The following is a 21,950-nucleotide window of genomic DNA, read 5'->3' on the forward strand; positions in this document are numbered from 1 at the left end:
CCACTACTACTGTTACCACTACTACTACCAGACTACTCCATTTACAATATTGAGGGGATATTTGAAGTAAATGAAAAGACGCTATGTGCTACGTACCTTGTCAAAAGAGAGGGAGTTTAGGGGGAAGGTGAATTGAATCACAACACGCCACCTGCATGCAGTTTGTCAAAAGGGAATAACATGAACATCTTAGGAAGAATTCGGTGAATGAAGTTAAAACTAACAGGGCTATCTGTGGAGGATGTTGAACTAACCAAAGGAAACATTTGGATCCTATTGCAACTGATTTTACACATGCTACAGCTACTGCTACTATTATTAATACTTCTACATTTCTACTGCCACTAAAGCCGGTGTTGCCATTTCAGAAACCCTTAGGGGGGGGGGACATCAATTTTGAGCCCCATCCAGCCTTAAAAATTTTAAAATTTTCGAAGATGGCTTTAGGTACCGTAATACCTTTGAGTTTCGCATTTCGCAGCTTAATTAGGAAGAAAAACAGTACCAAAATGGAGCACTTGCTGTATAAATCAGAAATTTAGGTACAATTACTTCAGCAATATTATCTCCTTCACCTCATTTTTGCGAAGTCGTCGACAAGCTTCTCAAAATCAAGCTCCTTCACTGCAGCTTTCTAAGAAAATATAAGCAGCATATGAGAAAGTTGTTCGTTTTCCATCTTTGTCCAGGGTTAGTCCTTCACAAATTTTAACGCAGAGAAAAAACATTCATTTGAGCACGTTTTGAGCGGGAGTGTGAGGACTACCCTGGCGATCTAAAGAAGTTCAAAACATGCTTCTTTCAATCTTCCGAGGCTTTTGAAGACATCTAAAGCGTTTACCGATTTCTGTGGAAGCTGCGACGAAAATGCACGAGCTATTAAAGCTTGACACTTCAGCTGCATAGTATCGATTTCAGCCTGATCAAAGTATATCGCGATCAAAAGAAGTAAATCCGAGTCCATAAAATCTTTGGATTTGGGGTTAAGGCAACGAGTTGTTCTTTTTTTGAGAGATCGTTTGTATTTTCAGCAAGAACGGCAAGATATTCTGCTTCTCTGACTGTTTTCACGATAGAAATTTTGATTTCATTTCCTATGACCTCAATGTAGTCGTTTTGGTACTCGTGTGACATGTAATGGCCACAGGCCTCAAGAGAGTTTTTCATCGAGTCCGGGTTGATTTCTGCTAAGAGATGTACTGTCTCTACGAAATTCCCTTGATTGGCACTAGACTCACCTTCATCATGGCCACGAAGCGCAAGATCTTGCCGTCCAAGTAATGCTGTAGGTTTTAGTAGAGCTTTTACGTACTGTCTATCCTCCAGTATTTCCTTTTCGCGTTCTTTGGAGAGGCATGACACTCCGGCCACCTCCGTCTCAATAGCTTTCAAATGAATCAAAGAAATGGTACATGCCTTGTGTCAGTAGCGGTTTTCGTGCTGCCGTAATGTCTTTCCACTTTCTAAATCCTGCGTCAATGAATGCTCTAGCTCCATACCTTTCGCCTGATCTTAGCGAGGATCCACTGAAATATTGGCAATTTAAACAGAACACCGAGTCCTGTTCTATCGAATATTCGAGCCATGGGTATGCCAAAAAATAGGAGCTGTTAAATTTTCGTTTGCAATTCCCGATGGTGGAGGCGGGATAGTCAGTCAAAACTGGTTGGCAGTGGCTATTATACGAGTTCTTGGACAATTTGGTACTGATCGTTCTAGAATCCATTTCCTCCGTGTGTGGTTCGCGCAGATTTGTCTCCTCAGAAATTTGTCTCACGTCCAGGGTCTGCTCTTTTGTCGGTAAAACTTCGGTTGCCGATGAGTTGTCCCGATAAAATGTGGTAGATTGACTTACGGTCGGTTTGAAAAACGAAGCCAATCGTCGTCGCATCTTTTTCCTCTTATCTCCTTGGGCTTTTATTTTCCTTTTTTTTGCACCACTCGCACCGGATGAACTCATGCATCAATAATCCGATTTAAACTTGAACACAACTCAACACTGTTTCAGGGTTCTTTATTTGATGAAGGATAACGAGAGACTAAATACAAAACTGGAATGACACTCTGATCTAGATACCACTCTTTTCCAGATATTTGCCTACACGTAAATGTGTCGATTGACGGGATTCATTGATTACTGAAGACATTTCAATGTCTCCGAGCCCAAAAAGGACTTTACAAACCCCTGCCAAAAGGGTGACCATAAATTAATTAGGAAGAACAGCAAAAATAGGATACTTTCTTGAAATGTAGTAATCGTCGAGTGTCTTGAATTTGCTATTTAGTAATAATTCACAGTAAAAATACGGTAAAATAAGAGAAAAAAGTAGAACAAGGACGAATAAACAAAGAATTATACGGTTGAAATTGGACCCCTCCATAATTCGGAGGGGGCATGCCCCTCCCCCTGACCTCCCCAAATGGCGCCACTGACTAAAGCTAAGGCTACTACCATTGATTTTACTACTTTTACTGCTACTGCTGCAACAAAACTACGAGTATTAAGGCAAAAATTTGAGGAAATATTGAAACTGGTTAGAACTTAATTGAAACACACTATCCCCTGACAGGTTTATAGTCAAAAGTGAATGAAGGACAACAAGGCTCCCCCACACCATTAATTCCCAAAACATACCTAATCAAAGTTTCGTTATAGCCATTTTGTTCGACGTAGCTGAAATGTCTGACAATTAGGTCTTCGAGGATAACACCCCCCCCCAAAAGCCCTCACTGCAAGGGGTGTAAGATATGCCTCGAGGGCATATAAGGTTGATATGGAAAGTGTTGTCAAAAAAACTCTGGAAGGGGCTTCGGAGCGGGCCACGTCGTTTTTTTCCACAAACGCATCAGATAGAAATTTTGAGATAGCCATTGGTTCAAAAATAATCCAAAGATCATGTAATAAGGTCTTCGAGGTTGAAATAATCCCCCAGAGCTGGGGGGGTAAGGATTGTTATTTATTCCCAAGGGGCATATAAGGTTCTTATGGAAGGGGTGGTCGTTTGAATTTTAGAAGAGGCTCATTTGATGAACATATAATTATTGTTTCCTTTTAAGACAAAAAAAGGATGGAGAGCAGATAGCCCCCCTTTACCTGACATCTTCTTTTCCCAAAACGCATTCAATTGAAGTTGTGAGATAGCCATTTTTTCACAAATAGTCCAAAAATCATATAACAATGTCTTTAGAGGGACAGACTCCCATAGGGCCCATAACAGGTGGTCGTATAAATCTAGAACTGGATTGAGCTCATTTGATTGGAATTTGGAAGTTTTAGTGCCCTTTTTAAGAGTCAAAAATGAATAGAGGGGATCAGAACCCACCCCCAAGCCTATCATTCCCCAAAACATGTCTGATCGGAATTTTAAGATATCTATTTTGTTCAGCCTTATTGAAAGGTCCAGTAATAGTGTCTTTGGGTATGTCAAACTTCCCACAGTCCTCAGGACAGGGGCTGTAGGTTAGGCAATTCGCTCATTGTTTACACATAGTAAATGTTTTTGAGAAAGGTATGCATGTTTGAAATTTACTTTCCAAGACGACAAAGGGCATTCAGGTGAGAGCTTTTCAGAAAATTTTGAGGAGACTGTTGAACTAAATCAAAACGCGTTGTTTATATACGGATTGTCAAAAGGGTGTAATACAGGAATAACTGAGTATATTAATTTGGAAAATTGAGGAAACGATAAGGGATATGATCAAAAAGACAGTATTTAATGCTACCAATACTACTACATGTACAAACACAACTACTACACTACTCCATTTACAATATTGACGGGAAATTTGAACAAAATCAAAAGAGGCTATGCGCATACACTCTGTCAAAATAGCCCAAATCAAGAATTGACTTGGGCATTGAGTTGCAACTTTCAGAGAATGTTTAAAGTCAAGAATCTTCACATTAGTAGGGCTGATAATCCCCATGCCTTCTCGATACCAGAACATAATTTGCGCTTTAGTTAAAGCAAAATAAATTTCAGATGTTTTCTTTTTTTACTTTCATAATAATCTTTTTTCAGTAGAGCACAAATTATGTTCTGGTTTTGTGAAGACATGGGGGTTATCAACCCTACTCATGTTAATTTCTGTTCGTTTTGAGTTTGACTCCGCTATTTACTATAATTTTTGTTCGTTTAGAGTTTCATTTATTTATTGATAGTGGTTTGTGATAGTTTTACACTTGGAAGATTATTTGAATTTATTTCTGCTCTTTTTTGGCTAAATGGAGCTCTACTTTTCTCTTAAAATTTGTTTTGTGGAAAAAGTATTGTAAATTAATTACAGTAAATACCGAGTCAAACTCAAAAGAGCAAAAACTAACATGAGCAGATTGACAAACCCCATGTCTTCTCAAGAACAGAACATAATTTACATTTTACTAGAAAGAATACATTTTAAATATTTTGACTTTTTGACTTTAGCAAATAATTTTTTTTTAACTTTAAATAACGGTGATCTGTGCTAGATTTACGCTTGATAGATCAGTTGACTTTATTTTGCTCAATTTGGTTGTAATGGAGCTCTTCACTCTTCTTGTAAAAACTTGTTTTGTGGAAAAGGCTATTTCAAATTATTAAATATTAATTTAAAAATTTTTTTTTAATTAACAAGAAAAATTACGAAACTAAATAGGTCCTTCAATGCGTCCTTCAGGATATCGTCCCGTATCGTAAGCAGCCATGAATATTCTCTACAACTCCAGTTGATGTCCTTCAACAGCAACGTTCTCCCAATGCTTAGCTTTAGTTCTGAAACCTTGCATTTAGACGAACAGATGAAAAGAAACTCCCCGCCTTTGAAAACACGTGTTTAGACCCAATCAAAATATCTATTGGACCCTCTATATAAGAGTAACAAAAGCTGCTGAATGACGGAAGACCTCTCAACGCTCAGCCACTAAATATCGAAGTGGCAAAATAAAGAAAGTAGAGATACATCAGACACTTGATTTGTATTCGCGAGACTTAGTTAGCAAAGGTTCTCTTCTAGTGGCAGCCACGCGATGCCAGAAAAGAGAATGCTATGAAAACTCCCTATGAAGTAGTTACCAAGCAGACCACACAAATTTCAGTGTCTTGCACTAATCCAACTGAGCGGATGTTTAGGGTGCCACAGAGAAGAGGGATTATGTAACTATTCTTGGATTCCCTAAGTGCCTCTGAAGATACAGGAGGATCTAAGGTCTAAGGTGTATGTGCTTTAATATGTAGGTTTTTCATTAGCATCTAAAACAAGTAAAATTTTCTTAGAGTGAAATTTTAGCATACAGAATAGGGGGTTGATATGAAAAAAGCGTCTTCAATTCTGTTCGCCTCAAGAATTATATTCGCTCTTGATTTTTTTTTTTTTTTGTGAAAACACCATGTTTGAATGTAAATGACCGAAAGAATTTTTTCATAAAAACAAATAGTGACGTTAAAACTTAAATGTAACGAAATAAACCCATATATAACTGAATTTCCGTATACACTGACGTTCAATTAATCTTCCGCTCTGAGACCAGTACCTTCCTGAAAGTATTTTAAAGTGCAACAAACACATCTTGTCAGGAATATAAAAAGGAAACCATATTTTTGTCTAAAGAAAAGGTAAAAAAGGGAAAAAATAATAGGAAAAAAGAAAACAGGAATAAGTCCCCAGATTCACAACATTTTCCACAAGGATTATCAGTGGATGAATTCTGCCAATCTGGAGAAAAAAATTAAATCAATTTTCGCCTTAAAACCAAAAGCAGAATAGAAAAAAAACAATGGGAAAGGTAGAAAAAAGAATAGAAATTCAGAAACGTCTGGAAAGCAAAGTGGCGAATATTTCAGTTGAATATAGCATAATAAGTTTAATCGTGTTATTCGCAAGATTTATTGACAAATGATGCTTCTCGAACGAGAATAAGAATCAATGGTATTTTAAAGGTAAATACCATTAATTTCATGTAATTGCAAATTTCAGGTTATTCGTTGACAATTGAGATAGTTTTATTTTCTAATTTATTAGCAAATATTTCATTTGAAGATTTTACTGTTTAAAGCAACTGCAATACATGAACTCTATCATCCTCGGATCAGTGTGAAAAAAAAAACAACCAACAAATGTACTCTGTATCGCATTACTATTGAGTTCAGGCGTGCATTTTTGAGGCATTAAGATCATTCTTCAGCATGATCATTTTGACAATTCTTTCTTTAGCGAGAGAGCAGAAGTAGACGGGTACGGCTACCAAACATCCGAGGGGTGATTTTTGTTTCAGTTTAATTCCAATATTGCTATTTACTTTCATTTGAGAAACACTTTTTTTTTTATATCCATTTTCAGTGTCCCATTCGGAAGTGGGTACTTATGTGTTATAGCGACCCCATTCAAGCTCTTGATCTGAGTAGAACCGGTTTGTCTGGCCACGGATTTAATTTATTAAGTTTATGATCGCAATGTGTAGCGATAGAGAATAGTGTCTGACCATGGATGTTAAAATGAAGATTTGGGATTTGACAATGACTGAAGAAGAGGCAATTTGACTTTCCAGGATAAAGGGGTTTTGCCCAAAACTAAACAGTGCGTTAATGGAGTCAACACGACTTTATACTCTTTTGATAAAGGCCCTTTTTGGAAGTGCACAACTAGTCCATGTTGGAAAAAGTCCGTTTCCGTGCCAATATGTGGTTTGCTGATAGTAAAATACCATTTATTACAGTAATTCTTTTCAATTTTTTTTTTGTTTTTTTTTTTTACAAATCGTGGTCTATCGTCTGGTGTGTACAAGAGCTATTTGAACCCTGAAACACACTTCAATTCTTGAGTGGGGTTTCTATAATACATCAGTGCCTGGAAGTGCCGCAAATTATAAGGGGCGTGTCCATTAGCCCCTTCCTCACTCTATGCTAATGTACAACCTTTTTATCGTGATGCTTCGATTATTATTTAAGATACCATTTTCACAAAAAGAGAAACAGATAGAAACACAATTCCACGTCACCAGCAGCCATATTGTGCAGATAGTTGAAGCATATTTCCCAAAAAAGGGAGGTTGGGCGTAAATTCAACTCCAGCCCATCGAATATTGATCTCCAAATAGGTCATAATATAATTATAAATAGCAAATATAGCTCAAAATGTTGAGAAAACATAACTGCAAAGGATCCTCTAGGTTCATTTTTGTCCTATCGATTGCAAAAAAAAAAAAAAAAAAAAAAAAAAAAAAAAAAAAAAAAAAAAAAAAAAAAAAAAAAAAAACCCAACTCCCTTCCTTCTAGTGTCTCCTGTTTGATTATGAGGTATTCTATTATATTCCTCCACAAATAACTTGAACCAAATGTAATATAAACGCAAAAGTCTTGCCTCTTCAAATGTAAGTTAGTGGGGGGCATTATCGATTTCAGAACGGAATCGGAAAATACAACCAGTCCCAAGAAGACACTCAAACTAAATTACAGACTGATAAACAAGCAATATAGTGAAAGCTTTTTAATAATCGTATTTGTCCATAGGGACTTTTACATCTCCCCTCAAAGGTTCAAGATCAAAACAGCAATTTGATTTTGTGGGTAAAATATCATCCTTAGAGCATTTCTGTAATAGAAATATGGAAAGTTGATTCTTCCTATTGCTTCGTAAGAGAATAAAACAGAGGTTAAATTCAATCCTAAGTAGAGATCCTTCATGAAAAAAGAAGTTAATAATAAAATTCGGAACTAAAACTCTCGATCCATGTAAAAAAAAATACTAAAACGTTAATGTTTACATAATTCAGTTGACAGTAATAGTGACAAAATAAACATTTAAAGTTAATTTATATGCTTTTATTTCGATCACTGAAAATTGAGGCATGATATGTGCTTACGCAAACACGCACTTGTATACTGATTAAATAAAAAAAAACAAGTTTTTTAACTGAAAGTAAGGAGCGACATTAAAACTTAAAACGAACAGAAATTAATCCGTATACGAAGGGGCTGTTCCCTCCTCATCACCCCGCTCTTTGCGCTAAAGTTTGTCTCTTTCTCTCAAACATACTTTTTAAAACAGTGAAAAACTTTAGCGTAAAGAGCGGGGTGTTGAGGAGGGAACAGCCCCTTTTCATACACGGAGTAGTTTCTGTTCGTTTTAAGTTTTAAAGTCCCTCCTTACTTTCAGTTAAAGAAAAACTTTTTTTTATTTAATTTCTGAACGTTTTTGAATTAACGTATGTTTTGATTTTGGCTCTCCGCACATGAATACTTAGAACGAAAATTGCATATTTTTTTTTGGCTAAATGGTTTTTCTTAGTTTTGATCGAACGATTTTGAAAAAAAAGGAGTGGGGGTGAGGCTTAGCTGCCCTTCAATCTTTTGGTTACTTAAAAAGGCAACTAGAACTTTTAATTTCTTACGAATATTTTTATTAATAAAAAATATACGTAACTTCCGGATTAACTTTCGTAACGAACTTCTATATTCGTATGTTTTATTACGTATATGAGGGGGTTTGCCCCCTCTTTAATACCTTGCTCTTTACAGCAAAGCTTAAATTTTGTCCCAATTCTTTAAGAATGACCCCTGGATCACAAGGCCGTAGAAGAAATAGTCAAAATTACTAAAATACTTTAGCGTAAAGAGCAGGTATTTAGAAGGACATGAACCCCCCATATGCGCAATAATTTCCTTTTATTTTGTTTTAGTGTTGCTGCTTACTCTCAGTTGAAAAAACTTTTTCATATTTATCTTTCCATTGTTTTTTGTTTTAAATAATATTAGAAAATCCTGCGCCCCCTTCATGGAAATTCTCTCCTCCCATGGTAAATTCCTCCATGGACAGATCCTCCCATATAATCCCCTCTCCTCAATCCCCTCCCTATCTAAGAAAAAAATTCCCCTGAAAATGTCTGTACACTTCCCAATAACCATTACTATATATAAACACTGGTCGACGTTTGTAACTTGTAGTCCCTCCCCCGGGGACTGTGAGGGAGTAAGTCGTCCCCAAAGACATAGTTATTAGGTTTTTCGACTATGCTCAACAAAATGGCAATCTCAGAGTTTTGACCCGTTGACTTTAGGAAAAAATGAGCGTGGGAGGGGGTCTAGGTGCCCTCCGTTATTTTTGGTCACTTAAAAAGGGCACTAGAACTTTAAATTTCCGGTGGAAGAAGCCCTTTTGCAACATTCTAAGACCACTGGGTCGATACGATCGCCCCTGGAAAAAAAAAAAACAAACACGCACCCGTGACCGGTCTTCCACATTTTACGAAATTCCAAAATTCGTATTAATTCCACATTTTTGTAGATAGGAGCTTGAAAATTCCACAGTATGGTTTTCTGATACGTTGAATGCGATGGCATTATTTTTGGTAAGATTCTATGACATTTAAGGGATGTTTTCCTCTATTTTCCAAAATAAGGCAAATTTTCTCACGCTCGTAACTTTTGATAAGTAAGACTAAATTTGACGAAAATTATATATTTTAAATCAGCATAAGAATCCGATTCTTTTGATGTATCTATTAGTAGATACACAAAATCAGATTATTTAAAGTTTCGTTTACTATTGAGCCGGATCGCTCCTTACTACAGTTCATTACCACGAACTGTTTGGTAAAGTCTTTAATACTAACAATAAGGCTAGTTTTTATTCTAGAATTTGAACAGACCTATGTTCAATAATTCAGGTAAGCGTGCAGGATTGTATTTCAGCAGAATGAAATTTAAACAAAATGCAAAAAATACTCAATCTATGGGAAAATAAAGGAAATTGCAGGCAAAGCCATAAAATCCCAAGATGTCAGCGGGAGAGGTCTGAAGAAGTCTACTTCATACTTACTTCCGTTGGTAGACTAAACGCTTGAAAGCTCTTGAACCACAATAGCCACAAGACTTTTGTTTGCCAGGACTAAAAAATTGTCTCAGTAGTTACACATTACTACTGCTAGCAACTCGTCAGAACACAGCTGTGCAATCTGGTTCTCCATCACAGTCCATTCAAAGCAACACTCTTTAATGCCTGTTATAAGGGTCTTCTTTCCTTAAAATACTTCTTTATGAGCTCCTCTAGTCCCATATGTGCGCGTCCTGCTGCACTTTTGTCCCAAGATAGATTACCTATGTTTGGTGACGTACATCTTTCCCAGAATTTTAAAGCGCCTGTGTTTCACAGTCTTGCTATTCGAGGACTTTTATTCCAATTCTTTCAGTTTTTTAATCGAAAGAAACACGTCATGCCTTAATCCTTTTTTGCATTGTTAAAGCATCCACCATCCTTAGTAATAGTACTACCCACAGAAGTTAAGTTACACACTCGGCCGAACATTTTTTTGCTCGTTATCAGCCCTTGTTTTCTCATTTTCTCTTTCATACTCACTACCTCCCTGTTATAGCGACTTAAACTGCTTTATATTTACCGTCGAACCTATTCTTCCACCCAGAGCTTTCGAAGCTTTACAATATTTATTCCTTTCTTACCATTTTTATCTAGGACCCTCAAATCATCCGCATATTCTAAATCCATCATATATTTACCTTTCTGTCTGAATCGCATGCTGATTAATGTATTCAACTCTTTTCTGATCTGCAGATCAAACTATATGCTATCGTGTGCTTGGAGCTACCTCCTCTAAAACGGCCTAAACACCCAAGCCAAACCATATTGATCGCCCATATTTTCCATCCTCAATGAATATATGAAAATACAACAATTAGTAATTTTAAGAAAATCAAAGACGATTCAGCGGGGATTACCCTCAGAAGCACTTCCTTTTGTATAAAATGAGTTTTACGTCAGATGTACAGCCCATCGACCATCTATGAAGGTCAGTGGCCTAAAAGATTAATTATCATAACCATTGCTGTCACTTGTCAATGCGTTGCCCACAACTTCACAGTCTGTTTTAGCGTTGCCGTTGGTGATATTCAAGATTATATTAATAGTTAAGAAAGTTTACATTGTTGGACGAGTTTGACATACCTAATAGAGTTAAGCCGCCAATGCTACAAATGGTGACGGTAATTTGAATAAAACAATTCGATGTCTCGCTGGGGCGATACAGTTCCAAGCCAAACGAGGTTAAGATTCATATTACCTTCAAGCCAATACGTTACGAAAAGTAGGATTTCAAACATTCATGTACGAATATTCAAGGGTGTTATAGTCAATCCCTCCAAACTCAGCCTGCTTGATCGACTGGCCAGATTGTATTCGTAAGTCATAGTTGTTTAGTTCTTTTTAAATTTTGTTCCTATCCTTACTTGTGAAAACAGAGATAAAACTGGAGCTTTTTAAACATGAACTTGTTTTCCTATATCCAAGATGATCAAAAGAACTATTCTCATTCAAAAGATTGATTGTTAATGATTTAAAAAATATGTTTTAGAGTTTTTGCTATTCGGTGCACTTTGTATTGTTCAAAATCAATGCCTATTACACTGCTGCAGGATTTTTTTTATTCTTCTTCTTATAATCTGCTAATTTCAGATGCAACAGGAACAGGCGTTTCTGCATCAGGGCTCAGGAGAGACGGATCGGCATTTGTCACCGTGCATGCGAAATTCAGATATTTTGTTGTAATTTCTTTAATAGTAAACTCCCCAAAATCTTGACGACTCAGCTTGCAGAGTAACACAGCTGACCTCAAAGCCAAAGGATTGGCGACACAGGGAATCAGACCCCACCATCTCAATGGACATAGGACTGTAAATCGAACGTGCGGTCCACTTGTCTAGGGTGCCTCTTCTTCTTATGCCACAATACAAATGTATTCCGAGAAAGTCTTAAGGGTCTAACCTCCAAGGCTATTACGAAGAGTGTGAACCTCTGATTGGATTGATCGATATGATACACTGCATTTTTGGAAATTGCGCATATTCCTTGCATGGATCCAAGAAGGATGATTCCGGTGTCCTTAAGCCAGAGCTAACAATGTGAAAACTGAAGTAAATACGGTAATATAGCAACCGTGAGGTAACTGCCTGGAGTTGTTACAGGAGGCTTCCGCTTCTTCGAATCATGTTTTTGGTATTGAGCGGGCAGCAGCGATTCAAATCGAATAAGGAATAAAATTTAAAAGTTACTTAATACCTTCAATGATTCTCTGGCCCTATCACCGAATTAATTTGTTCAAATCTTAAACAGATACAAATATGAAATTTGAAATAGGATATTTGACCTCAAATGACAAATGAAATTGTATTTTTGAGGGATAGTTTGTTTAAATAAAATTAAGTAAAATGCAAGATAAGGAACTTTTTATTAGTTTTACTTCGATTCATTTGAATTGAAAAAAAAACTTTTGAGTTATTGGATGTATTAGAACAAGCATTTTGCACTCACCTAAACAAGTTAAAAAAACATTCATAATAGAATTCTATCTAAGCCCCTATTCTTAGTTTACTGTTCTTATCTCTTGTCATTATTGTTACTCAATTATTGCAAAATCCTGTAGTAAGTAATTTCTGCACACAAAGGAGGCTGACTTCATTACAGAATAAAGAGAAACTACCCTTGAATAAATGTGAAATAAAAGAAGGTAATATTCTGCATTATATACATAATCTCAACAATATAGGAAACACTAGCAAGGGTACCAAGGAAGGTTCAGTCTTTCTAATTTATTTTTCGTTTAGGGCAGGGCTTCTTAAACTATGGGTCGCGACCCCATTTGGGGTCACGTAGCGAAATTATGGGGTCGCCAGTGATAAATATACAATTTAACAAAAAATGTTTTTTAACTTGTAAAATTATTGTTATAAAGAAAAATAACAATCATCGTAGATAAATATATCATAAAATATTCTGGTATTTCTATTCCGATCATTACAAGATCTTGTATAAATTTACTATGAATCAGAAGATGTTATAGAAATATATAAAAAATGTATATTTATTTTTGTCAATCTCTTAAAACCGAAATAATCAGAAACCAAAAACCGAAAACAGATGTTGCAAGAGCGATGACGGGCAAAAATAATTAAGTCATTTTTCAATGACATTTTTAAGTCATTTTCAAGTCTTTTTAAGTCACTTGAAGTGATTTTTTCAAGCTGAAAAAATGTTTGAAAAAGTGAAAAAACTTGATGTTCGAAAAGTGAAAACTTGAAAAAGTTTTTTTTTCATTTTTAAGTCATTTTTAATTTTTAAGTCAGGTTTTAAGTCATTTTTTCAAGCTGTTCATTATGATCATATAACTTTTACTCATTGCCTTATTCACTGAGAGGCTCTTGTAGCAAAAAAACTAGGAATTCGCTGCTTTTTTTTTAAAATAACTTGTGGCTATCCAAGCTGTGTTATTTGTCAGATATTTTTTGCGAAGTTAAACGATCTTAACTTGTCAATTGCGATATATTTACTTCAAAAGATAAAATTGAAAGTTTTATGAAAAAGATCAGCATTTGGATAAGCAGGGTCGAAAAAAATTCGCTCAAAATGTTTTCAGTGTCAACAGTTTTGTAATTGAAAAAAATTCATTGTAAACTTTAATTGCAAAAACTATTGTAGATCACTTAAAAGCGCTAGAAATACAGTTCCGGACATATTTTATATTAAATATTGATTTACAAAAAATAGTTTGGATTAAAAAGTCGTTTTGGATATGCTTAAGTGAGATTGATCATCGGCCACTTAAAGCTCAAGAAGGATTTGCTGAGCTTTCGTGTGACTCAAACTTAAAACTAAAATTCCAAAAAAAGCCCTTGACTGAACTCTGGATCGGAACTAGAACTGAATTTCCCACAATCGCCGATATGGTGTTAAATGTACTTCTGCCTTTCCAACACCACATATTTATGTGAAGTTGCTTTCTCAGCTTTAACACACATTAAATTCAAATGTCGTTCAGCAATAAAAAATGTTGAAGAGGTCTTACGTCCAGCAGTTTCAAACATTACACCAAGATTTGATTTGTTATGCACTAAAAAACAGGCACATCCATCTTATCAAATTTTTAACTTAAACTTTAATTCAATATTTACCACGCAACTACTTGTTTCTTTTTTACTTTAGTTTCTTCCACTGTATAGTTTCACTTTTGTTTTGAAACTATAATAAAACATTTTTATAATATTTTGTGCAAATTTCAATTTTAGATTTTTATATGTTTCAAAACGAATTCTAAATTTATATATTTTCATGTGCATATGTATATTGTTACCTAATAAATACATCATAAAAAATATTAATTTCTTTTTCTTTTATATTTTTTGGGGTCGTTAAGAAACTCGTAATAATAAATGGGGTTGGGAATTACAAAAGTTTAAGAGGCCTTGGTTTAGGGTATATGATCCCTCTATACAAGCAATTTTACAACAAGCCAGAAGTTGTTATTGCATTTAAAGAACAATACACATATCATTGGAGTCATTAGCATCAAATCTATCTGTTCACCGAACCAGAATTATGTTACTACTTACATTTTTTATCAAACAGTTCGTGGTAACGAACTGTAGTAAGGAGCGACCCGGCTCAATAGTAACCAAAACTCTAAAAAATGGAATTTTGATACCAATAGCTACATCAAAAGAACCGCATTTTAATGCTGGTTTTAAATATATAAGTTTCATCAAGTTTAGTCTTACCCATCAAAAGTTTAGAGCCTGAGAAAATTTGCGTTATTTTAGAAAATAGGGGGAAACGCCCCCTAAAAGTCATAGAATCTTAACGAAAATCACACCATCAGATTCAGCATATCAGAGAACCCTCCTGTAGAAGTTTCGAGCTCCTATCTATAAAAATGTGGAATTTTGCATTTTTTGCCAGAAGGCAGATCACGGATGCGTGTTTATTTTTATTATTTTTTTTTTTTTCCAGGGGTGATCGTATCGACCCAGTTGTCCTAGAATGTTGCAAGAGGGCTCATTCTAACGGAAATGAAAAGTTCTAGTGCCCTTTTTAAGTGACCAAAAAAATTGGAGGGCACCTAGGCCCCCTCCCACGCTAATCATTTTCCCAAAGTCAACGGATCAAAATTCTGAGATAGCCATTTTATTCAGCGTAGTCGAAAAACCTTATAACTATGTCTTTGGGGACGACTTACTCCCCCACAGTCCCCGTGGGAGGGGCAACAAGTTACAAACTTTGACCTGTGGTTACATATAGTAATGGTTATTGGGAAGTATACAGGCGTTTTCAGGAGGATTTTTTTGGTTTGGGGGAGGGGTTGAGAAGAGGGGGATATGCTGGGGGAACTTTCCTTCGAGAATTTGTAATGGGAGAAGAAAATTTCCATGAAGGGAGAGCAGGATTTACTAGCATTATTAAAAAAAAACACTTACAAAATAAAAGTGAAAAAGCTTTTTCAGCTGGAAGTAAGGAACATCAATAAAACTTAAAACAAACAGAAATTATTACCCATATGAGGGGCTCACCTCCTTCTAATACCTCGCTCTTTACGCTAAAGTATTTTCAGTAATTTCAACTACTTATTCTACGGCTTTTGTGATTCAGGGGGTCATTCTTAATGAATTGGGATAAAATTTAAGCTTTAGTGTAAAGAGCGAGGTACTGACGATGGGGCGAATCCCCTCATATATGTAATAAAAACATGAGAATACAAAAGTTCTTTACGTAAGCTAATTTATAAGTTACGTAAATCTTTTACCAATAAAAAGATTCGTAAAAAATTAAAAGTTCTAGTTGCCTTTTTAATTAACCAAAAAATCGGGGGGCAACTAGGCTTCGTCCCCCGCTCTTTTTTTCTCAAAATCATTCGATCAAAATTATGAGAAAGCCATTGAGCCAAAAAAAAATATATGCAAATTTCGTTTTGATTATTCCTCTGCGGAGAGCCAAAATCAAAACATGCATTGATTCAAAAACGTTCAGAAATTAAATAAAAAAAAACAAGTTTTTTTAACTGAAAGTAAGAAATTACTTCGTATATGAAAGAGGCTGCTTCCTCATCAACGCCCCGTTCTTTATGCTAAAGTTTTTTACTGTTTTAAAAAGAAGAATTGAGAGAAAGAGTCAAACTTTAGCGTAAAGAGCGGGGCGTTGATGAGGAAGCAGTCTCTTTCATATACGAAGTAATTTCTGTGCGTTTCAAGTTTTAATGTCGCTCCTTACTTTCAGTTAAAAAAACTTGTTTTTTTTATTTAATTCGGGAAGGATCTAAACTTACTTTTAAAATAGGGACACCGTCCCTTTTCAACTGTTTTCGGTATATTTTCAATCTAAAAAAACACATACCCGAGATTTTGCGTATGTAGTTTAGCAGATTGATAGAAATGAATCTCAGCAATTGATTTCTACATTATATACATAATCCCAACAATATAGGAAACACTAGCAAGGGTACCAAGGAAGGTTCAGTCTTTCTAATTTATTTTTCGTTTAGGGTATATGATCCCTGTATACAAGCAATTTTACAACAAGCCAGAAGTTGTAAATTGCTTTTAAAGAACAATACACATATCATTGGAGTCATTAGCATCAAATCTATCCGTTCACCGAACCAGAATTATGATACTAATTACATTTTTTATTCGGGAAGGATCTAAACTTACTTTTAAGACAGGGACACTGTCCCTTTTCAACTATTTTCAGCATATTTTCAATCTTAAAAAACCCATACAGGAGATTTTGCGAATGTAGTTCAGCAGATTGATAGAAATGAATCTCAGCAATTGAATGACATTAAGAATATCATGTTTCGACGATATATCAACACTGTAGGAGAGCGGGAAAACAACACACTAAAGATTGCACAACACACAGAGGAGATGAACCTTATCAAAATTACAGATTCCTCATATGCATCTCAAAACCGTTCGTGAACTTTGTGCCCATGCCAATGGAAGTAGCTGAAGCAGCTATTCAAAAAATCTGAAGAAGCATGGACGGATTTTTATTTTATCTGTTTCAGTATATCTGAGACATGCTAAAGCAATTCTATGAGAAATGTGACTTATCAGGAGTTAAAATGGGCAAGACATTGCTGAGCCCATTTGAAGATTCAAGTACATGATAATTTCTACTGAATGAACCAGAAGGGACCCAAGGGTCGTAAATTTGACAGGGCCACTTTAACGACAATTGAAAAGGAGGAACTCACACTTTTAAAGATTAAATTTAACACTAAATTTTGGACAATTTTCAGAACTCTTCTTGCTGAATTTTGAATTTGAGAATTCAATTCAATAGTTAAATAGTTCATTCTCAGAAACAGCTAAGAAAAAATATTATGACTAGCTAAAATGATTACGCATGAAAATAGTGCTACATATGAGCATTTTTTTAAGTATACTGTAAAAATGGAAAATTATAAATCTAGTGCTTCAATGTATAGAGCCATTAAATCGGCTGTCTCCAGTGAGTCTTGTTCTTTTCTTTAAGCCAAAGTCTTTTCTTTACAACGGATGTTGATGAACGTATCTACTCATCAATATCTGTTGCACTAAGGCATTAGCTATATGCAAGTGCAATTATCCCTTTGATGTACAACAATGTGGAAACCGTGACGGAAATTTAAGTTCTATTTGCCGCCCTCCTTCCGAGGAATGTTCTTGGCAACATCCATGTTTGTACCTATAATTTATATAATAAGTAGCTGATTTGAATACACATTACTTGAGCATAAGAGAATGAGCGGGATCTCTTCTAAGTTGTATTTATTAATCATATTCCCCCGCCCCATTTCTCACACACACTCACACACGATAGCACACGTGTACATATTAACATACTTATAAAAAGAATATGCATTTGCATTAGCATCATAAAGCATTTGCATCTTGTTTGTCCATGTTCTCCATTACTCAGCTTCACGGATTAATACAATATTTGGCCAGAAAAGGATTGCCCCTACCGCAAATTCCAAAATGATATCTTTTGTCTTTTCATTAACATTGGCTTATTACATCAAGCTCTTCCATCATCACACTTAAGAGAACATATCGCCATTAACCGAGATATCTTCCCAGAAATAGTCAAGCAAAGATAAGCTGAATTGGCTATCCTCAATCCATAGAGCCCTTTTCCCTTAAATTTGGGAAGTGTTCCAGAAAGCTAGAACGATTACTAAAAGTAAGGAAATCACTGCATGTTTTCTTTAACATTGTTAGATGGGGAAGATACATGCAAAAAGTTAGACCTTTGAAAAAGAACCGTAATGGAAAATTGATTGTCACTAATTGTTTCTCCTAATATTCGTAACAAACCTTGTTGGAGGGCCAAAGGACCGGGCAAGCACGCTGACATTAAGGTAAATACAAAGATTCAGGGTGGAAGAACAGGAGACAGAGTCGGAGATACATACGTACAAATGCGAAAAACAGTATATAATCTCCTCCCTTGCTCTATCAGTAAAGGCATTACCTTCAAAAAATGAAGTAAAAAATAATGACATTAGAGCCAGCGCTCTAGCGTTGCCTGTATTAAAGAGCCACAAGGCTTCAATGCGTTATTTATACTTATATATTTTTTTTCTAGAGCCACTTTATATTGAGCGGGTGAACTTAGAACATCCGAAGAGGGCTTATTCGCTCAGAAATTGAAATCTCTAGTGCCTTTCCCCAGAGTTAATCAGGATCAAAGGCCAGCCAACCCCCCCTCTCAGCCTCTTTTAGCTGCCCTTACCCCAAAGAAATCTGATCAAAATTTTCATAAACTTTCAGGGCCACTACTGCTACTGCGACTGTGACTGGCGACAACTTGCAACTGTGACTACTTGCGATCATAACTACGACTACTGATGACTGCAACTGCGACTAAAGACGACCATGACTGCAATTGTAACTTCTTGCGACTTTTAACACTTGTATGTGACTACTAAGAATATTAGTGATTGTGACTGTTACTACTTGCGACGATGACTACTTGCGACAGCGACTAATTTTGACTGCGACTACTCAGAACGGTGGCTAAGACGATTTGCGACTGAAACCACTTGTGACGGTGACTAGTCTTGACAGCAAATATTTTCGACTGGACTACTTGCGACGGGTATTTTCTGCGATTGTGACTGTGACTACTTGCGACTGCAATTAATTTTTACAGCCACTGCGACAACTCATAACAGCAAAAAGGGTTCTTGAGACTACGACTACTGGCAATTGCATCTACTTGCGATTGCGACTGCTTGCGACTGTGCATAAATGCGACTGTGAGTACTTGATAATACGACCACTTAAGACTGCGACTACTTGCGACTGCGACTACTTGCTTTTGTGCTGCTTTTACCTACAACTCCTTGCGAATGCGACAAATTCTGACAGCAAATTTTACTGGTACAAATCTGATTGCGACCGTGACTAGTGCTGCTGCTTTTACTACTACTACTACTACTACTACTACTGTTGCTACTACCACTACTACTACTACTACTACTACTGCTACTATTATTAAACTAAATCAAAAGGGTTTAGTATGCATCCAGGTTGTCGGAAAAGGCTTATCTGAAATCTCTGGAGTCGCTAAGATTGTTTTGTTGAAAATTCCAGAAAAACTGAGGGTGATATTAAACTAAATGAAGAGACTCTATGGGCATCTAGGTACTCAAAAAAGCGTATCTGCAACATCACAGGAACTTTTGAGGGTATTATGTTGAAATTTTCGAAGGATGTCGAGGGGAGTGTTACACTAAATAAAAACACACTAGGTGCATCCAGGTTGTCAAAAGGGGCGTGTCTGGGGGTTTCTATATTGATCTCATGAATGGCTAAGGGTATGAAATTGAAACTTTTATGGGATGTTATGGGGATATTAAACCATACCAAAGACGGTATATGCATCCATATTGTCAAAAACGGAATGTCTTCTGTATTTCGTTAACAGTGAAGGGTATTAAGTTGAAACTTTCAGAAGATGTTGAGGAGGGTGTTGATACCATGTGCTTCCTGGTCCTTAAACGGGTGTTTCTGTAAAACCACAGGAACACCTAAGATTGTTAAGCTGAACTTTCCGAAAATGCCGGTAGGGATGTTGAACTTAGTCAAAAGACACCGTGTTCATCCAAATTGTCAAAAGGGCATATCTTGACGTATCTACATTGATCTCAGGAACGGCTACGGATATTAAGTTGAACCTTTTAAGGAATGCTAAACGGGATTCTAAAACACCAAAAGACACTATATGCGTCCTTTCAGAAAACTTTCAGAAAATGCTGAGGAGACGTGCATCCCGGTTGTCAAAAGGGCATACCTGCAATATCTCCTCAAAAGATAGTTATTAGATTTTTCGACTATGTTGAACAAAATGGAAATCTACAAAATTTTGATGCCGTGAATTTGGAAAAAAATGAGTGTGGGAGGGGCCTACTTGCCCTCCAATTTTTGGTCACTTAAAAAGGGCATTATAACTTTTAACTTCTGTTCGAATGATCCCCCTCGTGACATTGTATGACCACCGGGTCGATACGATCGCCCCTGAGAAAAAAAAAACAAATAAAACCACATAAGTGATTTTTCTTCTGGCAAAAAAAATTCAAAATATCACATTTTTACAGATAGGAGCTTGAAACCACTACGGTGGGGTCCTTTGATACGCTGAATCTAATGGTGTGATTTCCATTAAGGTTCTATGACCGTTAGGGGGTTTCTCCCCCTTTTTCTGAAAATAAGGCAAATTTTCTCGAGTTCTCAAGTTTTGATGGGTAGGACTAAACTTAATGGAACTTATATATTTAAAGTCAGCATAAAATCCGATTCTTTTGATGTATCTATTTGTATTAAAATTTGGTTTTTTAGAGTTGTGGTTACTATTGAGCCGGGTCTCTCCTTACTTACACTTTGTAACCACGAACTCAAGAGGTATTATGTGCATTTCGGTTGTCAGAATCTCATCTTTTTTCCACCACACCAAGCAAATGTTCACATTAGTCACAAATAAAAGAGTTGATAGAGCCGGAAGCAGAGAGAGCTGAGTGATGTCTCTGATATACATTTATTTTCTTATTACAAATTCATTCATATATAATCTTTTGAGCATTTTCCCAGGAAGATAGTTTTGAGCATATTCTAGGCATTGTTAATGAATCAAAACCTCAGTTCCAGAACCTTCAGAAATCCAATTTGATATTGTACTAAATACATAAAATAATTTTTGAATACAATCAAAGCCAAGGTCCAGGTAACTTTATGCAACTTAAAAATTTAACTTAGAATTCAATGTTATAATTCTTAGGCCAAAAACCTGAAAAATCTAAAGAAATATTTGTAATGTTAATTGATAATGAAACTTTTGCCATAAAAACGAACAGAAATTAAGTAAAAAAGGACTTTTCTTAAAAGAAGTTTTCAAAGAAAAGTAAAGAGCCATACTAAAACTTAAGACGAGCGGAAATAAATTCCCATCATAATTCAAACTTAAAAAGACCCGAAATTACTATCAAAGAATAAACGAAACCCAAAACGAATAGTAATAAAAATGATTAATTGCATAAAACATAAAAGATAACAGATAGTGATAAAGATGAATTATCAAAATTAATGCTGAACTAAAAACGAACAGGAATTTGTACAAACATGATTTTAGCAACTGCCCCCATATCCAAGCCGTAAATCATCTAAAGTTTAGTGTGTCATTTGCGCTTTACTAAAAACATAGCATCTTTTTTCATAATTATAACACTGAACAATTAAATATTATTATTGTTTATTTTTCGTTGGTAGTTTAACAAACTGAAGCACACCGTTCAAAAGAGACTACACATAGTTTTCAAGAAAACACAAATGACACAATTGACTTTAAAAGGTTTACCATTGAGGTGGTGGAGAAACCAAATTTATATTCATAGTAAGTCCTGTCCATCTTCAGTTTGAATAGAGCAGTAATTGTATTTTTACTCGTTTAGGACTTAATTATGTATTTATACCAGTAAATCCTATTTTTGTGTTTTATTTAATTATTCATATTTATTCCTGTTCCTTTAGGGTTCATTTATTTTTTATAGCAATTTCTGGTCGTTTTAAGTTTTAATTATTATATGAATTTATTTTTTCTCCTCTGAACTTTTAATATGGCTCTTTACTTTTCTCGGAAGAGCTTCTTTTGAAGGA

At 35.7% G+C, this 21,950-nt stretch overlaps 1 protein-coding gene and 1 long non-coding RNA gene across 4 annotated transcripts in view; one reads left to right on the plus strand and one right to left on the minus strand.

Moving 5' to 3' along the window:
- LOC136038665 (uncharacterized) overlaps positions 1-21,950 on the minus strand; it is a 206,537-nt gene that overhangs the window by 107,186 nt on the left and 77,401 nt on the right. The gene's annotated exons all lie outside the window — the stretch shown is intronic.
- LOC136038669 (uncharacterized) overlaps positions 10,759-21,950 on the plus strand; it is a 58,458-nt gene continuing 47,266 nt past the window's right edge. The window contains exon 1 of the long non-coding RNA XR_010620264.1: positions 10,759-11,165. This is a non-coding gene — a long non-coding RNA (uncharacterized LOC136038669). The remainder of the gene's footprint in view (positions 11,166-21,950) is intronic.

Source organism: Artemia franciscana, chromosome 18, assembly GCF_032884065.1.
Source record: "Artemia franciscana chromosome 18, ASM3288406v1, whole genome shotgun sequence".
Classification (NCBI taxonomy): Eukaryota; Metazoa; Arthropoda; class Branchiopoda; order Anostraca; family Artemiidae; genus Artemia; species Artemia franciscana.